The sequence below is a fragment of the Miniopterus schreibersii genome (assembly GCF_964146895.1).
Source record: "Miniopterus schreibersii genome assembly, chromosome: 16".
In the NCBI taxonomy this organism is placed as follows: Eukaryota; Metazoa; Chordata; class Mammalia; order Chiroptera; family Miniopteridae; genus Miniopterus; species Miniopterus schreibersii.
The window spans coordinates 5997714-6016973 of record NC_138116.1 but is presented as its reverse complement, the minus strand read 5'-3'; positions in this window follow the sequence as shown (position 1 = coordinate 6016973).

Sequence of the window (19260 nt, the reverse complement as noted above, 5' to 3'; positions counted from 1 at the left end):
AAGACAGAAATTCTAAGATGGGGAGGGGAAAGGCAGAGAGATTTTATAACGGATGGATTCTATATTTTCAGGAAATTGAAATAGGATCAAGGAAGTGGGGGGTGAAATAAATGGAGGCTGCTGGTGATAGCACGTTTGAAATGCCTGTCACCGGCTGGCGCGCAGCTGGGAACGCGGCCAAGTGAAGCTCAGAGGGGTCAGAAGGGCTGCGGGAAGGAGTGTCAGTTACACGACGGAAGTTTCCAGCATCCTTAAGAACAGGTTCAGAGGGATGGGAGAGGCGGGGAGGGGAAAAGAGAGAATTTGATCAAGCACGTGAAGCATTTAGAACGCATGCCTCTCTTTAATATTATACATATATTTTTCATGTTTTTTATTGCTTTTTAGAGAGAGAGGGAGGGAGAAGGAGAGAGATAGAAACATCGATGAGAGAGAAATATCTATCGGCTGCCTCCTGCACGCCCCCTACTGGGGATCCAGCCCGCAACCCGGACACGTGCCCTGACCTGGAGGTGAACTGGAGACCTCTTGGTGCATGGGACCAGCTCAACCACTCAGCCATATGTTTTTATGTTTTATAAAAATGGTATCAGGCCTTTTAGTTTTATATATATATTTTTAATTTGCACAGGATTGACTACTGGACACACTAGGAAAACAGGCATCTGGCCTCAGGACAGTCCAGGAGACATACCCAGTGCACAGAGAATGGACCCAGCTGGGTCATGCTAAGTAGGGAAATCAGGAATACTAGCTCCCTCTGGAATTTGGCTGGAAGAAATGGAGGTAATCAGCCAGTGGTTATAGAGAGAGATGGAACAGGCATGCCAAGAGAAACTGAGAGAGCGTAAAGAGAGATCATCCACGCCTTGAGAGGAGATGGCACGTCGGCTCTGTTGTTCTGACTCATGTGCAGCCTTAACCTCAATCCACGTGTGTTCAACTCCTACGGGAACTTGGACTATTTATCACCTTTCTGGCAATGGGCGGGGACTTCTAGGCAACAGGTTACACTTCACACACCTGACCTGAGATTTGGATGCACAGAACAGGATCAAGTGCCTTCTCAAAACAACTGTTTTGAGTCTTTGGAGAGCAATCAGCAAAACTACAAAGCACCTCTCTGGCTCATTTTCTTTCACCTTAGAAATAAAGCATTTGGAAGACAGCACTGAAAGCCCATTATTCTTTCCGGGACTGGGGTTGTCGGCTAAACCGTGATGGGCGTGTGCCCCACCTACGGAATTGAAGCCCCTGGCAAAGTAAATAGGAATCGAAGCGCCTGGGGCTCGGGGTTTTGCTTGCAAAGTGATACATCTGTAGTATTTCCAAAGAGAGGGGAGGAAAGTAGAGGCTCTCAGATTTCTTTCTTCTTTGTTCATCTCTCCTTCCTGCTGGATGTTGGGAGGGGCTCACCAGCCGCTAGGGATTAAGACATTCAGAGTGGTCAGTAATTTCCATAATAGGATTCAGTGATCAGGTTCACAAGCAAAGAACAGCTCGTAGGGAAGGATAAAGCGGATGAATGAGGGTGACAGCGGCTCCGTGCGCGGGGACCTGGAGTAGGTGTTACTCAAAGGGGAGGGAGCCTTCGTGTCCTCGTGTCTAGACAGAATCGTTTCTGTTCCAATAATGGGCTACAAGATTGGGAGAGGGAAGAAAGACATGGGAAGAGAGAAACACAGAAGTGGAAAAAACCTTCGGAGTTCGGCTGTTGGGACAAATATTTGAAAGAGCAAATGGAGCCCTGAGAACAGGCAGGAAGGACGACGCTGAGGCCTGACTCACTGCGGGGCCTGACTTTTAAAGAACCCGTGACGCTCGGAGCCCCGTTGACAGTATGCTCCGCAAGGGCATTAGCTCACTTCGTTCCTGGAAGAAACACCGAACCAGGGGCTTGGGCTGCGCTCTCTTTCTCTCTCCTTCTCTGCGTGTGTTTCTCTCATTTCTCTTTATGCATCTCAGACCCCCTGCTTGGCCTCTCGACCGTACTCCTGTATGCATTTTTATTTTTTAGGTAGTGATGTAACTACACTAATGCTTCCAGTGTAGAGGTTAAAAACAGGTTATAGAAATGGACAAACCCTGTTTCAATTCTTTATCTATTGATCTGTATGTCACTTAACATTTTAGCTTCAGGTTCTTCTTCTTTTTTTTAAAATTATATTTTATGGCCCTTTTAGGTTTACAACAAAATTGAGAGGTAGACAGAAAGGTTTCCCACATATTCTCTGCCCCCATATATGCTTAGTCTTGTCAACATCACTCATCAGGATGCTATGTTAATTAACAAGGATGAATCTAGATGGACACATCACAATCACCCAATGCCCGGCGTTTACAGTACAGTTCACTCTCGGGGTTGTACAGTCAATGGGTTTGCACAAAATCATAATGACGTCATTGTAATACCCCCTGATAATAGTGAGGGGATTGCTTTGTTCAACCCTTCCCAAAGTCCCTGAAACAAGGAGATATTTGAAATCTTACAAGCCCAATACCCCCATGCAAGTAAATCCTTGTTATAACAAGAAATGTGGCAATTAAAAAAAAACAACCCTGCTAAGGTATATTTATTTCCATTATTCTATTCATGCTTTCCAGTGAATTTTTAGAAACAATTCCTCCAAACAGCGATTGTGAAATAAAAAGTAAGTAGAGCGTGAAGTGTTGAAGACACAGGTTTTTAATGAAAACAATGAGAGGGGTAAACACAAGCAGAAGAATAGTAGGAACATTGGGGGCACTAGCAAAGGCCTGTGTGCGTTTTCTTGTTTGAACTTTAAGGAATTTAAGAGAGATCTGAGTTGAGCATTTTTCCTGTGCTCAGCCAGATTTATTTCCCTTTCGTATTTATGTGCGATATCAGCCGTTTTAATGTTGCGGATTTGTTCAGAACTCCATTAATAAAGTGGCTTCCTGTCCTAGCTTAGGTAAGCTCTCCACCTAATTTAGGAAACAGCTGACCCACGCTTTGAGACAAAGCTCTTTTGTTTAAAGGACCTGAAGACTAGAACGACAACCAAGGGACATTTGACCCAAATCCCGGAAAGTCCCGAGGATCGATTTTCTCTGTTTGGCACATGGTCACAGTTGAAAACATGCACGCAGAAGAGAAATGGCCGGGAGCAAAGCTGCCCTTCCCCAGCCGGGGCAGAAGACCTGATACGCTCTTGCCAAAGGCCTTTGTTTATGCTCCTCGGAGCCACGGAGAAGTCGAGTTGGGTGTTTTGGTCAGTTTTATTAGGAAGTTGACTCAGGTCTGCTTGCTTGTGGGAGCCAGATGGAGGGCAGGGGCCCAGTCACAAATCTCTAGGAAGTGTTGAAAGCTGAATCATTTCGGACGTGTAAATCCTGTTGCAACTAACAGCCCCCAGTTGCTTGTGTTGGACAGTGAGGGAAAGAAGAAATCAGATGCGAGTCCAATATCAAAATGGGGGCCGGGTGGAACGAATGGGGAGGGGGAAGGACCCCTTTCTGTTCTTGGGGTGTCCTGCTCTCCCTTAAACAGGCCCTACTCCTCCCCTCCCCAGCCCCACCCTCGTCCATCGACAGGGAACTTGACAATCACGTAGGAAGTCAAAGAGGAAGTTATGTGATGCACTCTTTGGAGAAAGGTGTCCCCTAAACTAGAATAAATGTTACCTTTATACTGAGAATGGTAAAAATATTCTAAAAATGTACAACGTTTAAAGGTGTATTATTGATCCTTGCTATACTCCAAGTTGATTTTAAAGATTATATATATACACATACACATATAGGTATATATTTGTATATGTGTATATATATTTATACATATATATACATATATTTTTTAGAAAGTCTATGATTCAACTGGGTGAACAATGAATAACATAGTTATTATTTTTATCACAGAATCTCAAACGCCTTAAAATGCATGCATAGGCTGATCAAGGGTCTTTATAGAACATATCACTTCTGTTTAATAACTTATTGGTTGACAAAGCTCTGAGGTGATTTCTCTCCTCCGCCCCCCATGAACACAGAGAGCCACAAAGACTGAAATTTAGGGGATGTGACTCCATTCTGGCCGGCTCAGGCCACTGCACCGTGAATGGCCACATGCCTCACCTTGCTCCTGAACTCTGACAGTAAATATTTGACTGGTGGAGCTGGTGAGGACCTGCATAGTAAATATTTTACGAGGGGAAATGGGAACTCCCCTTTGCTCTGTCCTTCCCTTACATCAAACATATTAATTTATATTAACTAGGAACCAGATAATTCTCTATTTGCCCCTGTCAATAATTAGTCATCATTTGGAATCCTGAATCCTGCTTCTATCACAAATAGGGATGTGCTTTTTAAAATTTAAAAAATTTTTTTTTTGCCAGATTGGGATACATGTAAAAAATCAGCAAACGGAGTACGCAGCTGTTGACTGAGAAAAACTGGGAGTTTTAGATAATATATAATGCGAGTCGATAACGTATCCTCTGATAACGGAGTCATCCAAGTCCACCCTTCTTTAAGTGACTTAATCAATGGGGTCCTGGGCGGCCGATCGCCCCCCCACCCCGACTTTTAGAATACTTGGCGGTGGCTTCCCCCTTCTCCTCGGAGGGCAGCAGCTGGTTTTCATTTATGCATCAGATTATGATACACACGAAAAAGAAAATGGTCAGAATGAATAGCCGGGGAGCTCGGGTAATGCTGTGGTTTGTTCCTGGGGGTGTCAAGGTGAAGAATCCATCCTGTTCTGCAGACCGCTGTAAACTTAATCCGTTTCATCGCACACGCAAGGGAAATTCACCAGCGTTTCCTTAAGAATCTCTGCCGCTTTTATTTACTGTGGGAGAGGCCCCTTGGTTTCTCTTTAGTCTCTCTTTGGTACAACACTAATGCATTTTATATGTCCTTTAATCTCAGCTCCAGTTCTGTCAATATTTGAGCTTATCTTAAAACGAAGAGCTCCAAAGGAGGGTCAGAGAAAGTAAATTCTCAGTCCGGAAGGCAAACAACAATTATTTCACCCAACATCCCATTCGCAGTGCACCCCTCAGACCGGTTCTTGGTATAAACAAGAGGGTGCATTTTCCCCCGAATCCGTCCCTCGCGATGGACACTTAAAAGCCCCAAGTTTTCTAGTACGGGGTGAGCTTTCTAAACAGGTACTGTTCTGCTAACAAGTTCAGGGCCGAGGTACTATTCCTGGAGATGAGAGGTGGGTGGTAGGGACCTAGGCATGGATCCCAGGTTGGCCTGCTGTGCTTTCCCAATCGAAACATCTCTGGAAAGGGCAGCTCAGCAGCTGGCACTGTCTCCATGAGCCGAGCAATTCACATTGTCCTTCGGCCCTTCACAACATTTGTTGTGGTGCAGACACAAGTACAGGGTCAAGCTTGGCCCGCGATTATGCCCAGCACCAGGGCTGGCAGAGCTGCTCCGCCTGCTCCAGCAGGCATTTATTTGGCCAGGAGCGTCTAGCTTCATAAGCTCTGGCGAGCGTATCTTCTTAAGAAACGTGAGCCTGAACGCAACAAAAGCATTGGAGAAAGACTCGCTTTTGATCTCCTTTACTGCAGCTTTGTAAACAAGAGGGGGTGGCCAGGTGTGGCTGGTGGGCATTTGCAGTTCAGCAAGGTTTTCACACTCACTACGAGGCAGGAACACACACAGACACAGACAAGCATCTACACAAACCCATACTATTAAAAATGTAGGTGCCCGGAGGAGTTTCACACTCGCCCTTCCTCCTGGCTCTAGCAGGGCTAGCAAAGAGATGCAAACATTCTTTGACATAACAACTTAGGGGATTGTCTATGTGGACAGTGTGAAAACTCGGTGTGTTTGCAGATTCCACACTTGGAGGGCAGATTCCACACACTGCCGTGGCTCTTCTCCCTTCCCCTTCTTGGGACATTCATAGGACTGGAGACCTGGGCTCCATCCTGCTGGGAAGCAATTAGTGCTGAAGAAAGGACACCCCCCCACACACAGGTGGCAGGTGGCGAGGCCACGAGGGTGGGGAGCCAAATGGAAAGAAAGGAAAGAAACAGAAAGGGGGCCACGAGGGGACTCAACAGAGGAAACTGGAGGTGGGGGCAGCTTCCTCTGGATGCGGGGAATGGAATTGCCATCTGGGGACCCCGAAGGTCAAGTCCTGAGATCTTGAGTTTGCATAGCAAATGGAAAAGTCAAGCCCTAGTGGGAGAGGAGCGAGCAGGGCTGACGGGCGGAACGTGCTTCGACGAGGCGGGACCCTGTACGTGGCACTGCTGGGTGTCCCTCAGCCACGTGGCTGGTGAGCCTGTGAAACGTGGCTGGTTTAGCCAAGTGCAATTTTGGGTGGAACTGAGCTTTTGATTAATTCCATTTCTTTGAACAGCCACATGTAGCTAGAGACCACCATGCTGGACAGTGCAGGAATGGCGCTATCACCCCAGGTCCCTGTCTCTTCTTGTGAACCTATCTGCAAGTTGATATCAAGACCTGAGCGCCAAATATAGAACTATTTTATGTATTATTAGAGATTCTTCATGTTTGGCCAACACAACAAACCATTCTTAGTAAGCCTCACTATTTTAATAAATGTAAGTATCCAAACAAAATTATATCAGACCCACCCCCGTAGAGGGCATGGTGAGCAGACTTTGGACTCAGGTGGAATTGGCCTTAGATCCTAATCTCACAAAATTCTGGTTCTGCAACCTTGCACAAAACACTGAATCTAGCCCATTCTTTGCTTCCCCCTTCACTGGAGTGTGAGGATGAGTCCACGGAGTCACCAAACACTGTAACAGGGTTTTTGTTGTTGTTGTTTTTATTGGCAACATCTGGTGTTTAATTATAGACAATTTATCCCAGGATCATTATAGGCTTAAAATAATAATAACAACAACAGTAATAATAACAAAACAATAATGATAACAACAACAAAATCATGATCGTAATCATAAATCCAGTTAGCCGTTCATTTCACTGCGTTCTGTACGCACTAGCTAATTAGCTTTGCTGTAGTAAAGAAACCTCATAATGCAATGGCTTAAAGAAGATAGGTATCTGCCTCTGTTCCATGTTGTTGGCCTGAGTTGAGCAGTTCAGGTTGATGGAGTGACTCATCTGTATGAGGTCCTTCAAGTGCTCCCCTTTTTTCCACCTTAATTCCCCCCACCACTCCCTGGAGCAGGTACAGGCAAACTGCAGCTCCAAGTTCAAATCCAGCCAACTGCCTGGTTTTGATACAAAGTATTACAGGGGGGCAGTCAAGCCTGTCTGTGTATGTGAGTATTTCAATGATCTCATGCCCCCAAAGTCTGAAATAGTAACTGCCTGACCCTGCACAGAGTAAGTGGGCAAGGCCCTGCCCTAGAGAGCTGCGGTCATTCGCGTGCTCAAAGCCAGATCGCAGGCTCAACCTCGGGCCAGGGTTGAATACGAGGCGGCGGTTTTTTTAAGAGAGACAGAAGCTGTAGACATCACTTATTTTGACAATCCATCATTTTACTCATTCAACAGATATTGAACATCAGTGTGTGCTAGCCGCAGCTTTAGCTACTTGAAACACATCGTATTGGTGAAAACCTGGCCATGTGGCAACCTCCCGCCAGAGGGACACTTATATTATTATAATTACAGTAGCAACAAAATACCAAAGCAACCACCACCTAATGAACGTGCACTGGGTGTTTTCATTTACAAGTCAATTTTATAGAAATTATCTCGTTTAATCCTCACAAAAGCCGCCTGATACAGATACGACTGGGTAGATTAAGGAGACAGGAAATAAAGCCAAGGATTGGAAACCTCATCTTTTCATTACGCCCCCGAAGTGCATCTAATTTGTTAGAAAAAATTAAAGCTAACAAGAAGGAAAGCCTAAGAGGGCGATTGTGTATACATTTTAATTGTGTATAAATTGTGTATAGACTTTCTCACAATTTGGATAGAAGTCTACAATAATAAACGAGAACAGAAAGGCATGATAGAATCCAGGACCCTGAATGAAGCATTGTGCTCCTTCCATTTCTGGATGTCTGGTCCTAGTGAATCATCGTATCTGGAAATGGGGCCCAGGAAAACGGGCCATCTCATTAGCCACCTAAGGTGATTTTGATCAATAGTCAAATTAGGGGGCTACCATCCAGAAGAGGGTTCCTGTGTTCTGGGAGAAAGCAAAAGGGATATGACACAGTTGCTGGCAGTTCCAATGGAAAAGGGGAGGGTCTGGGAATGCTTCATTTACTTATCAACAAATATTTATTAAACATGTGTGATATGCCAAGCCCCGTGCTAGGTGCTAGGAGACAGCGGTGAGCCCAGGAGGCCCGGCCGCTCTGCTCATGAAGTTTACACACGGAGTAAACATCTTAGAAGAAGCCAAGGGAGCACATGGCGAGGGCTGGATACAAGCAAGAGAGCAGAGCCTCCGCTGTGGAACGACTCCGCAATCTCTAATACTGCCGACGAGGGAAAGCGGGCCTTCATCTAAACGAAGAAATTGGGAAACGCGCTTGTTAGGATAAGAAATACGTTCCTTTCTCGAGTTTGGCGATACTGGGTTTCAGCTGATGGAAGGAGAGGCTGAATTTAGGATAAACTCTGAAAAATAGGAAAGGGAGACGAGGGCACAGGTTGGCTACAGGCCTGGGCAGGCAGACATACCTGTCGTCTAAAGTTCTGAAGCCACGCGAGTGAATAACTGGATCTAGAAAATGATGCTCTAAAGAAGGGAAATGATGATAAAAGTGCTAATACAAGCACAGCCAGCAGCGACGCTGACGGCGGAAAGGGCAGAATTAGGAAATCACACTGGTGGAAACTGAGGAAAAATTCCAGTGTTGACGCTGGGGTCACAAGAGAGGTCAACGATTGGGGACAGCCACTGGAATAAGTCACACTCACATGTGTGAGTGCAGCTTGAGGGAGACGGAAATAGAAGGGAGATTTCAGAGGGCTCAGCAGTGACCACGCAGGTAAACTTCGGGGCAACAGGTCTCGCTGCCAATGCAGAATAGGAATTTAAAAGCAGCCCCAAGACGTCTTAGGTTAAAGTGAAGGGGACACAGAGGATTCCTGAGCATTCCTGAGCATCCCAACAAAAAACCCAAGCAGAGGAAGGACGTCATGGAAGGTTACAGAAAAAGAGTGGAACATTCTAGAAATGGGGAAGAAATGGGTCCAGAGGAGTTTGAACAATTAAGAAGAGCAGGGTTCTTCATTTTATTTAAAAAAAAAATCACTTAGAGCCATTAAATGCAATCAATTGTTAGCAGTTTTCACTTCCATTTACTTGTTTTAGGCTCTGAACATGGACGGAGGTCAGTCCTCCTGCCACTAGGCTCCCAGACAATGAGGCGATGCTGCCGAGGTAACACCGGCCCCTCTGTGTAAATGCGCTTCTCCGGGTCCCCCAGGTGACCATCTAACCCCTCAATATTTTCCACCAGGTGGCAATGCCCCCTCACTATTGAGAAGCTGAAACCGCCACAGGAGAAAAGCAGTGAGTACTTGGGATTTCCGAAAGAGCATCCTGACAACTGTCTTTCTTTAGAAAGTTGACAGTTTCCTCAGAGTTTCCTCCTGGAAAATCCATCCCAGGTTCCAAGACCACTGATCATACACAACCTGAGAAGAGACCCGAGGGTGACAGAGGGCTTTGTATCAAAAGAAGGTCACCTAATGTCTTGAGCTCAAAGTGAGTTTTTCTAGAAAGAAGAAAAAAGGAAAAGTTTTTCACAACCTGAAACTTTGGGAGCACTGGGGCAAATGATAGGAACTCGGAGGTATTTGCAAGAAAGAAAGGATGGGTGATAGAACTGAGTAAGAAAGACCACAAGATGGGCAAGGGAAAATTCAGGGATTCATAAATATTCCTAATCAGCAGTCGACGCGTATTTGTTGAATGGATGTAGGAGACAACAAGAGACCCTTATAAATGCAATGAGTACCCAGTGATCCAGAAGTTATTGACAGTATAAATGGAAACTTTCTAAAAGAACCGAGTTTCAAGTATAGAGTCTCACAGGGGTTGGCAAACTACGGTCCGAGGGCCCCAATCTGGGCTACGTCGTGTTTTTACACATAAGGTTTTGTTGAGACAGCCACTCTCACTCATTCGAGTCTCATCCATGGCTGCTTCCAGGTGCTGGACGGGCAGAGCGGTGTACTGGCGACACAGACCCTCTGACCCCCAAACCCTAAAATACTTACTATTCGGGGCCCTTCACTGCAAAGTTTGCTGATCCCTGGAGCAGCGTTTGAGAGCAAGAGTTTTAGAGCTGGACAAATGGGCCCCAGTTCTAATACTTAAGAGCTGTTTGACCTGCACAAAGTTTTGGGACAAAAGGAAGTCCTGCTTTTAAAACACTTAGTGCCCTGCTGATACAGAAAAACCATTCCCCATCACTAACCTCCTCTCTAAACCAAATGAGAGGTGAGATTATTTATTTGCCTCCGGTCAGCGCTAAAACCCCAAGACCAAAATCCCTCATCATTTACAGAATAGCTGGGAACGGGCACCTCTTTTTTATTCTGATGAGGCTGCTTTCTCCAGGTAACCTCTGTTTCTTTCTCTCTCAGCAAAGTTGAACTTAGGAGGATGGCACTGAGGGGGACTGGACGTGGGCTGAGGGACTGATACTGCTCGCAGTTTGGACCAAGAGCCTGGGTCCGAACTTCACAAAGGGCACTGGAAAGCAGGAAAGCAGAACGGGGGAGGGCGTGTTCAGATTTTACCCCAAGTGCTTCTGACCGTGGCCACCTGAGGTCCGAGCCTGGCCTAGGGAACATGGAAAGATGATTTTGACCGTCCTGCTCTCTAACTAATCCAGGGCTTAGCTGCCAGGGAAGGTCTCTGGCACACACCTATAGGAGAAGTGTCTAAATGTAAAGTGTGAATCACTGGAAATGGGAACTCTGTCAAAATAAGGGAATTAAGTTCATTAGAGGTGTGGTAGCTAAGCGGACTGTGCCAGTGCGTAATGACCGGGGCTGGCACTCACTAGCAAACCCACCCAAACCTGGCAGGAGAAATGCCCCCACCAACCCAGCCTCTTGGCTTTCTCTCTAGGTTAAATGTGCTTAAGTGAGTAAAAGCTGGGTTTGGGCTGCGGGCCTGTCTTGCCTTCTAGATTGGGGCTGTGTTGTATCAACACCATGATAGGACAGAAAGCAAAGAGAACTCTGCCCATTGGGTAGGGGGGTTGATGTTTGCAGGTGACAAAAATCGCTGCTGAAGTCGCAGGGTCTTTGGGAGCTCCATCAACAACCAAGAGAATTTATGTTTGGGCTCTGTAGACACAGGTTTCCAAGACTGCATGCAGGTCCCTGCCTCTTCACAGAGAGAAGCAGGGCCCCTTGACAAGAGCCCTGAAGGCCCGGTGAGACTGCTCTGGGACCACTCTAATTACACTGGCATGGGGTCGGTGGGTAGTGGGCGGGATGTGACAATGGCCCACCTCTGACACACAGGCCTTCAAGCCTAAATGACGTTCACGTGGGCATGTGGCAATATGTCCAAACACGATACATTTGCTACTTTCTATGAGGAGCAGAGAGAGACCTTACAGCAGGGGAAGCCGTATCTGTTTTGACGGGTACTTTGTTGAATCACTTCAGTATGTCTAAATCTGGTTCATACAGCTCCATTCATTCACAAGAAATTTATTCAGAGTTTTTCAAAGTGCCTGGGGTAGACCAGGAGAGTGCCACCCTGCCCTCATAGGGCTTCCAGTCTGGTACAGGAGATAGGTGTCAACACACGGCTCTAATGTCGTCTGAATGATGGTGACCAGAAAATAAGGGCAGGTGCTCTGTAAACAGAGGAGGGAGTCAAGGAATTAAATAAGTTCCTCACCGAATGGTGGTGCTGGACTGTGAAAGACAGGGCAACAGCGAAATGTCACCTCCTTCCCTGGCCCTCTGCTCCCTGATGTTCTACCAAAGAGATTTACCAATAGCCACAGATGTACATTCCTCTCTCCCTGTCTCAGCAGATGTACGACTACAGCTGAACTGCCTTAAAGTCTGGGTGGAATGAGTGGAAGTTTGGAAAAGACATGCAAGGAGAACAGTGCACCTATGTTTCATTACACGTGGATTATTTCTTCTAACCTTCTGTCTGTTAGTTGTAAATACACAAGTGGAAACATTAAGGACTGCCACCTGATATCAGTCATCTTCACAGTCACATGGGGAGACAAGCAGGCCTGGCATCGTTTTTATTAACAGAAAAAAGGGTTAGGAAGAGACCACCACAGCTGGGTAGAGAAAGGGCATAATTAATTGGACTTTTTTTTTTTTAAGATGTGTTTTGTTTTTTTTAATCATTTCCTTCTTTGTTTTTCATGATAAAAATCTTTACAGTCAAGCTAATTTAGATATTTAGAGCACCTGACTGTCATTTTGTGACATCTTGCACACCACAAGTGGCCCAAATAGTATTTTGTAACCAACGTTAAGCCAGAATAAATGAGTTGTTAAAGGTTATATTTTAGGTAATCCACTTACTAAACATTTCTTGAGCATCTATGATGTGCAATGCGTCAGGCAATGGCATAAGAGAAGCAATTATGAGCAAGACAGACACAAAGTATCACCCTCTTCATCTAATGAAAAAACAGACATTTTATCATTAGAGTGATGATTTTTTTTAAAGCCAAAAAGGTTTTTCAATTAAGATGCAAAAGAGGCAGAAAACTGCAATTGCATGGAAAGTGGGAATGGGCTGAGCATGGGAAGGGCAGAAAGGATGTCCAATTAGTTGAGAACTGGCTTAACTTTTATTGGCAGGAGAATTTTTTTTCACAGCCTTTTGCTATAACCCTCAGGGTTTGGCTGAAGTGAAGGATTCACACCAATGCCCTTGCATTTGAAAGGAGGGGGGGAAAGTATAACAAAGGAAAGTGAATGTGGAAAATGGTGAGAGGAGGCTAATAAAAGCTTAACGATGGAAAAAAATGAGAAAGAGAGTAAGATAAGATGAGTCAAGTTTTCTCTTTTAATAATGAAACAGCCTGGCTGGGTGTGGCTCAGAGGTTGAGCATCCACCTAGGACCCAGGGGATTGCGGTTCAGTCCCGGTCAGGGCACATGCCCCGGATGCAATGCAGGCTCCATCCCCAGCAGGGGGCGTGCGGGAGGCAGGCGATCAATGACTCTCTCATCACTGATGTTTCTCTCTCCCTCTCCCTCTCCCTTCCTCTCTCTGAAGTCAATAAAGATATATTTAAAAATGATAATTATAATAAAAAAAATAATGAAACAGAAGAGTTTAAAACTCTATCATGCCAGGGTTTTTCTGAGTGGCGTGCAGAGATCTCAACTTCAATTAAGGGGTCTATTGTCCACGCTCCGTTCATTTTCCCTCACCTCTTCCACCCCGAATTCTGCATTGTCTTCTCATTTGCTGGATCCAGCAAGACAATGCTGACTACTTCCCATTTTGGGGGCCTTCGTGCATTTTGTCTGACTGTATCTGTAGAGACTTGTGAGCAGGAAAACCTGTTAATCAGAAGAGGAAAGCTATTTCAGGGGTTGATTCTAACTAGCCTTTCTCGTGTGTACCTGTGGCTACTTAGAGGGGGAAAAAGTGCCCTTGCCCCGCTTTCCTATTCACAGTGTGCGGTGCCAGGTGTTGCCCACAGGGGTTGAGCAGTCATCTTGCCTAAGTCTCCAACTGCGTCGCATTCTGGCGATGGGCCTCCCCAACTCCTCTGCTTTCTACTCCCTCCCTTTCCTTCCTTCATCTGCACATCCCTCAAAAGAGAATCACCCTCAGAGCTGGAAGCCTGGGCATTCCGAACTGCTCCCATGTCCCTCCAAATGGCCTCCTGTGTTGCAAATAAAAACAGAACCACCAGGCACTTTCACAGCTAACCTCTTAGGTCTCCATGCCTTCTCTCTGGACTCCCGACGACATTCCCTGCACCATTTGCTCACTAGAGTACATGAGTTTTATGTAGTGCTAGAACCATTAAAAGGAACATGTAGGGAAAGAAAGAAAAAGATATTAAAGAAACAAGAAGTTTCTTTCCAAAAAAAAAAAAAAAAAAAGCTCCACGGTGGCTTCAAATGGGCCCCTGCGTGGAAATGCTGAATCTTGTGTGTGGAGCCTTCAATGGCAAAGGAAAACAGGCCACCCTTATTAGAAATTTTCTACAGCGAAAGATGTAACATCATAGCTAAATTCAGTCGGAGACAGGTCGAGCAACAAAAACCAGGAGCCAAGGCAGTCTAGTCGGCTCTGAAATTTGATTCAGGCACCAGATTATGAATAGATTTAACTAGTTTGCCAAATGAAAATGTAGATTTTGGCACCGTCTGAATTTTGGGGGGGGAGGGGACATTCTATATGTGGAGTCCCAGTACCCACTGAGGGGATATGAAAAAGAGCTTTTTATGTTATATAACTACTCAGTGTATGCTAAAGGGGGGAAAAAACAATTAACCCAATAAATGCCAAAAAAAACCCTCAATTTTTTTTAATTTTTTTTTCTTTTTTACTACCTAGAGCATCCAACTTTTTCTATTGACCTTACTTTCTAATGCAAGTGTTTCCATTATTTAAGAAGACAGAGCACGGGCCGTCCCCAGTCAGGTAGTTATCCGTGTAAACTTGTTTTTAAATTGCTCGGATCCGTCTGTTCCAGTCCCTTTCTGCAGAAAGAGTGACACAGCAAGAGGCTCAAGTCCCCCAGCAGGTAAGCAGCACGTTGTCAGTAAGGATATGAAAATGAAATTTTCATTGTCCTGAGGTTTCTCATATTCCCTTCCCTTTCCTGGGGAGGGGTGATGTGTGCTGCTGACACCATGAACTGCAAAGTCCTTCTGTTTCCTTAGCATTGGCCCTTGGAGCACTATTATCCTGGGCTTCTTGATGGTAAACAAAGATTAAAGCAAACGAAAGTAAATGACAACGGAGCATGGGGTGGGGGCTCTTTCCACGTCAACAATGCACCCTGCTTGTCCAACTCCAGCCCAGCTCCACTGGCTTAATAAAAGTTTATTGATTTGTTGACTGATGGCAGCCATTCTGACAGGTGTGAGGTGACAGCTCATTGTCGCTTTTATTTGCATCTCTCTGATGATTAGTGACCTGCAGCATCTTTTCACAGGTCTCTTGGCCACCTGTGTGTCCTCTTTGGAGAAGCATCTCTTCAGGTCCTTTGCCCATCTTGTTAATTGGGTTGTCTTCCCGGTGTTGAGTGGCATGAGTCCTTCTGGACACATATGTAAGGACGTATACATCCTCACTGGATGGATCATTGACAAGTGTGTTCTCCCGTCTGGCGGGTTCTCTTTTCATTTTGTTGGGGGGTGCAGGGGACCACGTTCAAGGGTCAAATCCTGGCTCTACTATTTTATGGCCGCACAACCTTGATCACATGTCCTCATCACAGCCTTAGGATGATTATAGTCGTCTCATGAGATTTAAAAACATGATAGATATTATGAGAACATTTTGCATTCGAAGCACATTCACTGGGGGTCGGTTATGCGCAAGTGACCGAGGGGAATAAGTAGCTGTGGTAGAGTGTGTGTGTGTGTGCGTGTGTGTGTGTTCTGAGGGATACATAACTCTAAATGGGAAACGTCTTGAAGATAAAACAGAAGTTATAAACATCGGGGCTTAAGATCCACCAAGCAGTCACCTGATACTGTATTTTAGTGAACTTGAGATGTAAAAGCTCTGCTGTAACGGAAGCTAACATTTTAAGAGGACCTAAGAGTTCTTGGCTTTATATAACCGTTCAGAGGGAACCTGGGCTTGCATTTTACAAAGGGTGGGTTTCACTCTGACCACGATCAGGTTCATAAAAACTAAAAATTGTAAATCTATTTCCTAACTAAAATGAAATGTGGGAAGGGAAAATACGGTATTTCAAACAGGGAGAGCTCTCTAAATGTGATTTTTATTTTAATGTCTTAGAAAGGCTATTTTTCTCTTTATTTGTTGAACTTCAAAGAAGATTTATAGGGGCATCTCCCCCTCTCTGCAGCAAAATGTATACATTGATAGGATAATATTGCTTTGACTACTTAAATAAGGGGCATACATTTTATTTTCTCCCTAAGACACAGATTCGCGGGCATGACCGTTCAGACCGACGTACCACGCTATGACGGGGAAAATGCTTGCGGCCGTTATTAAAAATGCGTATTTCTCACTGCAGCCACTCTCTCAGGGTCTGACAGAGAGAGAACTCGGAGCGAGGAATGGTGTTCACGAGACCTGATGCAGAGCATCGCGCCTGATCGAAGATGTTGCCTGTCTGTGTTGATTTTAAAAAATGGTTTCAGTGTTTCACTTTATTTGCAATTGGTGCACAGGGCTCAGGCAAAAACGTTTATGCTACTAGATGGACTCGATGCATCCTGTGGAATAAAGGGATATTTTTGTAAAAGACACCCAGGTGGGTATTCCACCCACACAGGCTTTTAAATACCACACGTCTAGAGACCACATGCGTACAGAGAGAAAAACAAACCTGAAACCTCTAGAGGTATATTTTGATTACAGATGCCAGTTACTTGTGGCTCTGATTCTGCTCAGGTATGCGATGGGGGAAGTAGTAAAAGGTAGATGTTTAAAAAGTAAAACACAATAAAAGAGAAATGTGCAGGAACAGCCGGACACATGCATATTTTCTATTAGTGGTGAAATATTGTAATGAAAAGGGTCTAAGTATTTTGGGTATTTCATTAGCAGAGAAAATACACAGATCTTTTTATTTGCTTTCGCCGGTGACACCACTGAGACATCGGCCCAAACATCGCTGCCGCCTCAGGGCACTGGGGTGCTGGTACCAGGGGCAGTAGCTAGAAAGGCGACGGACAGTGGCGTTCGGGCCGGTTCATTTCCTGCAATGAGATGCATTCATTTAAAGGGGCAAATAAGAATGGAAAGCCAACCCATCCCTGAAAAGTTATACAACTATAATCGACGCGGGGCAAGGGGACATCTGTGACCTTTCGCTCTTACTAAAGGCCGTGCTCTAATTTGTTTAAAAACCAGGCTGTAAGATTAAGGTAATTTACTCTTCGAAGGTTTTCCTCTGGATTGAATCTGCTCATTTTTCGATGAACTAACCCCCTTCTGTTTTATCCTGAAAAGTAACAGGAACAAAAACAAATACCCTCGGCTGCCTCCGGTCTGTTAGGGGCGAGGGCACACCCCACCCTGCAGGCAGATGCGACCGATGCGGGGGGCCAGGACCGTTCGCTGCGGCCCCGGAGGGCGCGGGGCGCGGGGCGCGGGGTGCGCCGCGGTCCTCCCGCCCTCGGGGCTGCTGGACTCCACACGGGCGAGGCTTCGGCGCGGAGAATCCACACGCTGTGCTTGATATTCATTAATCATCCAGCTAATTTGTTTTAACATGGGAGCGCTGACAGCGCACGAATGTTATGATAGCAACGGCGACGGCCTCACCCAGACCGCGATGGCAGTGACGTGGACGAAGCGGCGGGTCCCCGCTCGGGTAGGTGCAGTGTCTTTCAGGCTCACTGCAAATCCATCTATAGCCAGTTCACATCTGCCCGACCTCTGGGTGGATTAGATCGGGTGAGATGAATGGATTATGACTTCTTTTTTCTTATTGGGAACATATACTGATAAATACATTGAAATTCTGGGATTTATAAATCTGTTTGATAAATGCATGGATTTTATTTTAATATTCTGCAGTTTAAAATGAAAGAAAGCTTTACTGTGCGATATAGCATGGATTTATAGTATGAATTTAGATACTTGCATCAAATGGAAGTGAAATTAACCCAACTTTGGAAAAGTTAAGTCCTTACTTTATAAAAATGATGGAAGGAAAATGTTTTCTGAATTGCTGGTTTAGAATCCTAGAAACTGCACTGTTCTGCTCATAGATTATTAATGGCCTACACAGATGTTTTAATATGTTACAATATCTTTCTATTTGCTCTTTTATATCACTGTCGCTTCATCTCTGAAAGAGATCACCTGTATTCTGTGGTTAACAGTGATACTTAAATGGGTTAAATAACTTATCTAAAGTCTTTCAACTTGCAAGTAGTTGAACTGGACTCTAATTAATGTCCCCTAATTCCCAGAGTCAGGGGCTATCCATCAACTAACACGTCTTTGCTTTGGACACACTGTGGCTTCTTGGCTTTAATAAAATTATAAGAGGAACCTGGTACCAAGCCTCAGGAATAAAACAGCCCTTCCTCCTCCCTTCAAACGTGGAACAGGAGCATCCCGCCTCCATCGTCTTGTCAATGTCTTTCAAAGAATTATTCCTAGGGAGGGGGATACTCCTTTTCTTACATTTTAGATGTAAATGGCTAAGTCATTATCAATAAGCACTTAACAAAGTATTACTTGATTCACCTTATCCTCTGAAAAAATATAGTAAATGCCTTTCATAGATCAAGAGACATTAGATATATAAAAAATAAAATAAAACCCATTATGGAGTCTGCAAGGCCTCTTTCCACTGCACCGAAGAACAGCTCTCACCCGGCGGTGAACAGAGGAAATAAATGGCTCTCTCCCTGACATGTTTGCACTGTTATCTAGAGCCCTTTAAACAGCAGCAGAGCCGAGGTCCTCTTGACTTGCTCACTCATTCTGTTATGTAAGCAATTCTTAACTTCTTCCGCGGGGAGCGATTTTTCTGTCTTCACTCTTTTCCTAGGGCCCACTCCCCGCTCGTCAGGACACTGCGGACGCTGAAAGGATGTCTAGGCTTCTCTCTTGCCCATGCCTGGAGCAGTGGCTCAGTGATCCCTCACGCCCAGTGAGCCCCTAGGTCTTCTGCATGACAACAGGCAGCTCCAAGGGCAGTCCTTTTGCTTGTGGGTTGCTAGCCATCCACATGCTGGCAGTATTAAAACTGAAACACGGCTCCAAAGCTTGAAAAAATACAACACAGAGGAGAATATATATTTTTTAAATATATATTTTTATTGATTTCAGAGAGGAAGGGAGAGAGAGGGAGAGGAAGATGGAAACATCAATGATGAGAGAGCCATAGATCGGCTGCCTCCCACACGCCCCCTGCTGGGGGATCGAGAACGAAGCCAGGGCACGTGCCCTGAGCGGGAATCGAACCACGACCTCCTGGATCCTAGGTCGATGCTCAACACTGAGCCATGCTGGGTGAGAATAGTTTTTTAATTTATCATGTAGAATGAAATACGTTGATAAAACAGTGAATTTTTAAGAAAAATAATTGCTCTCTTAAAGTTGAGTTGTTACTTTAGAGGATTCTAAGAAATTAGTACACAGATGAATACATCTTTTACTAATTTTTAAGGAGAC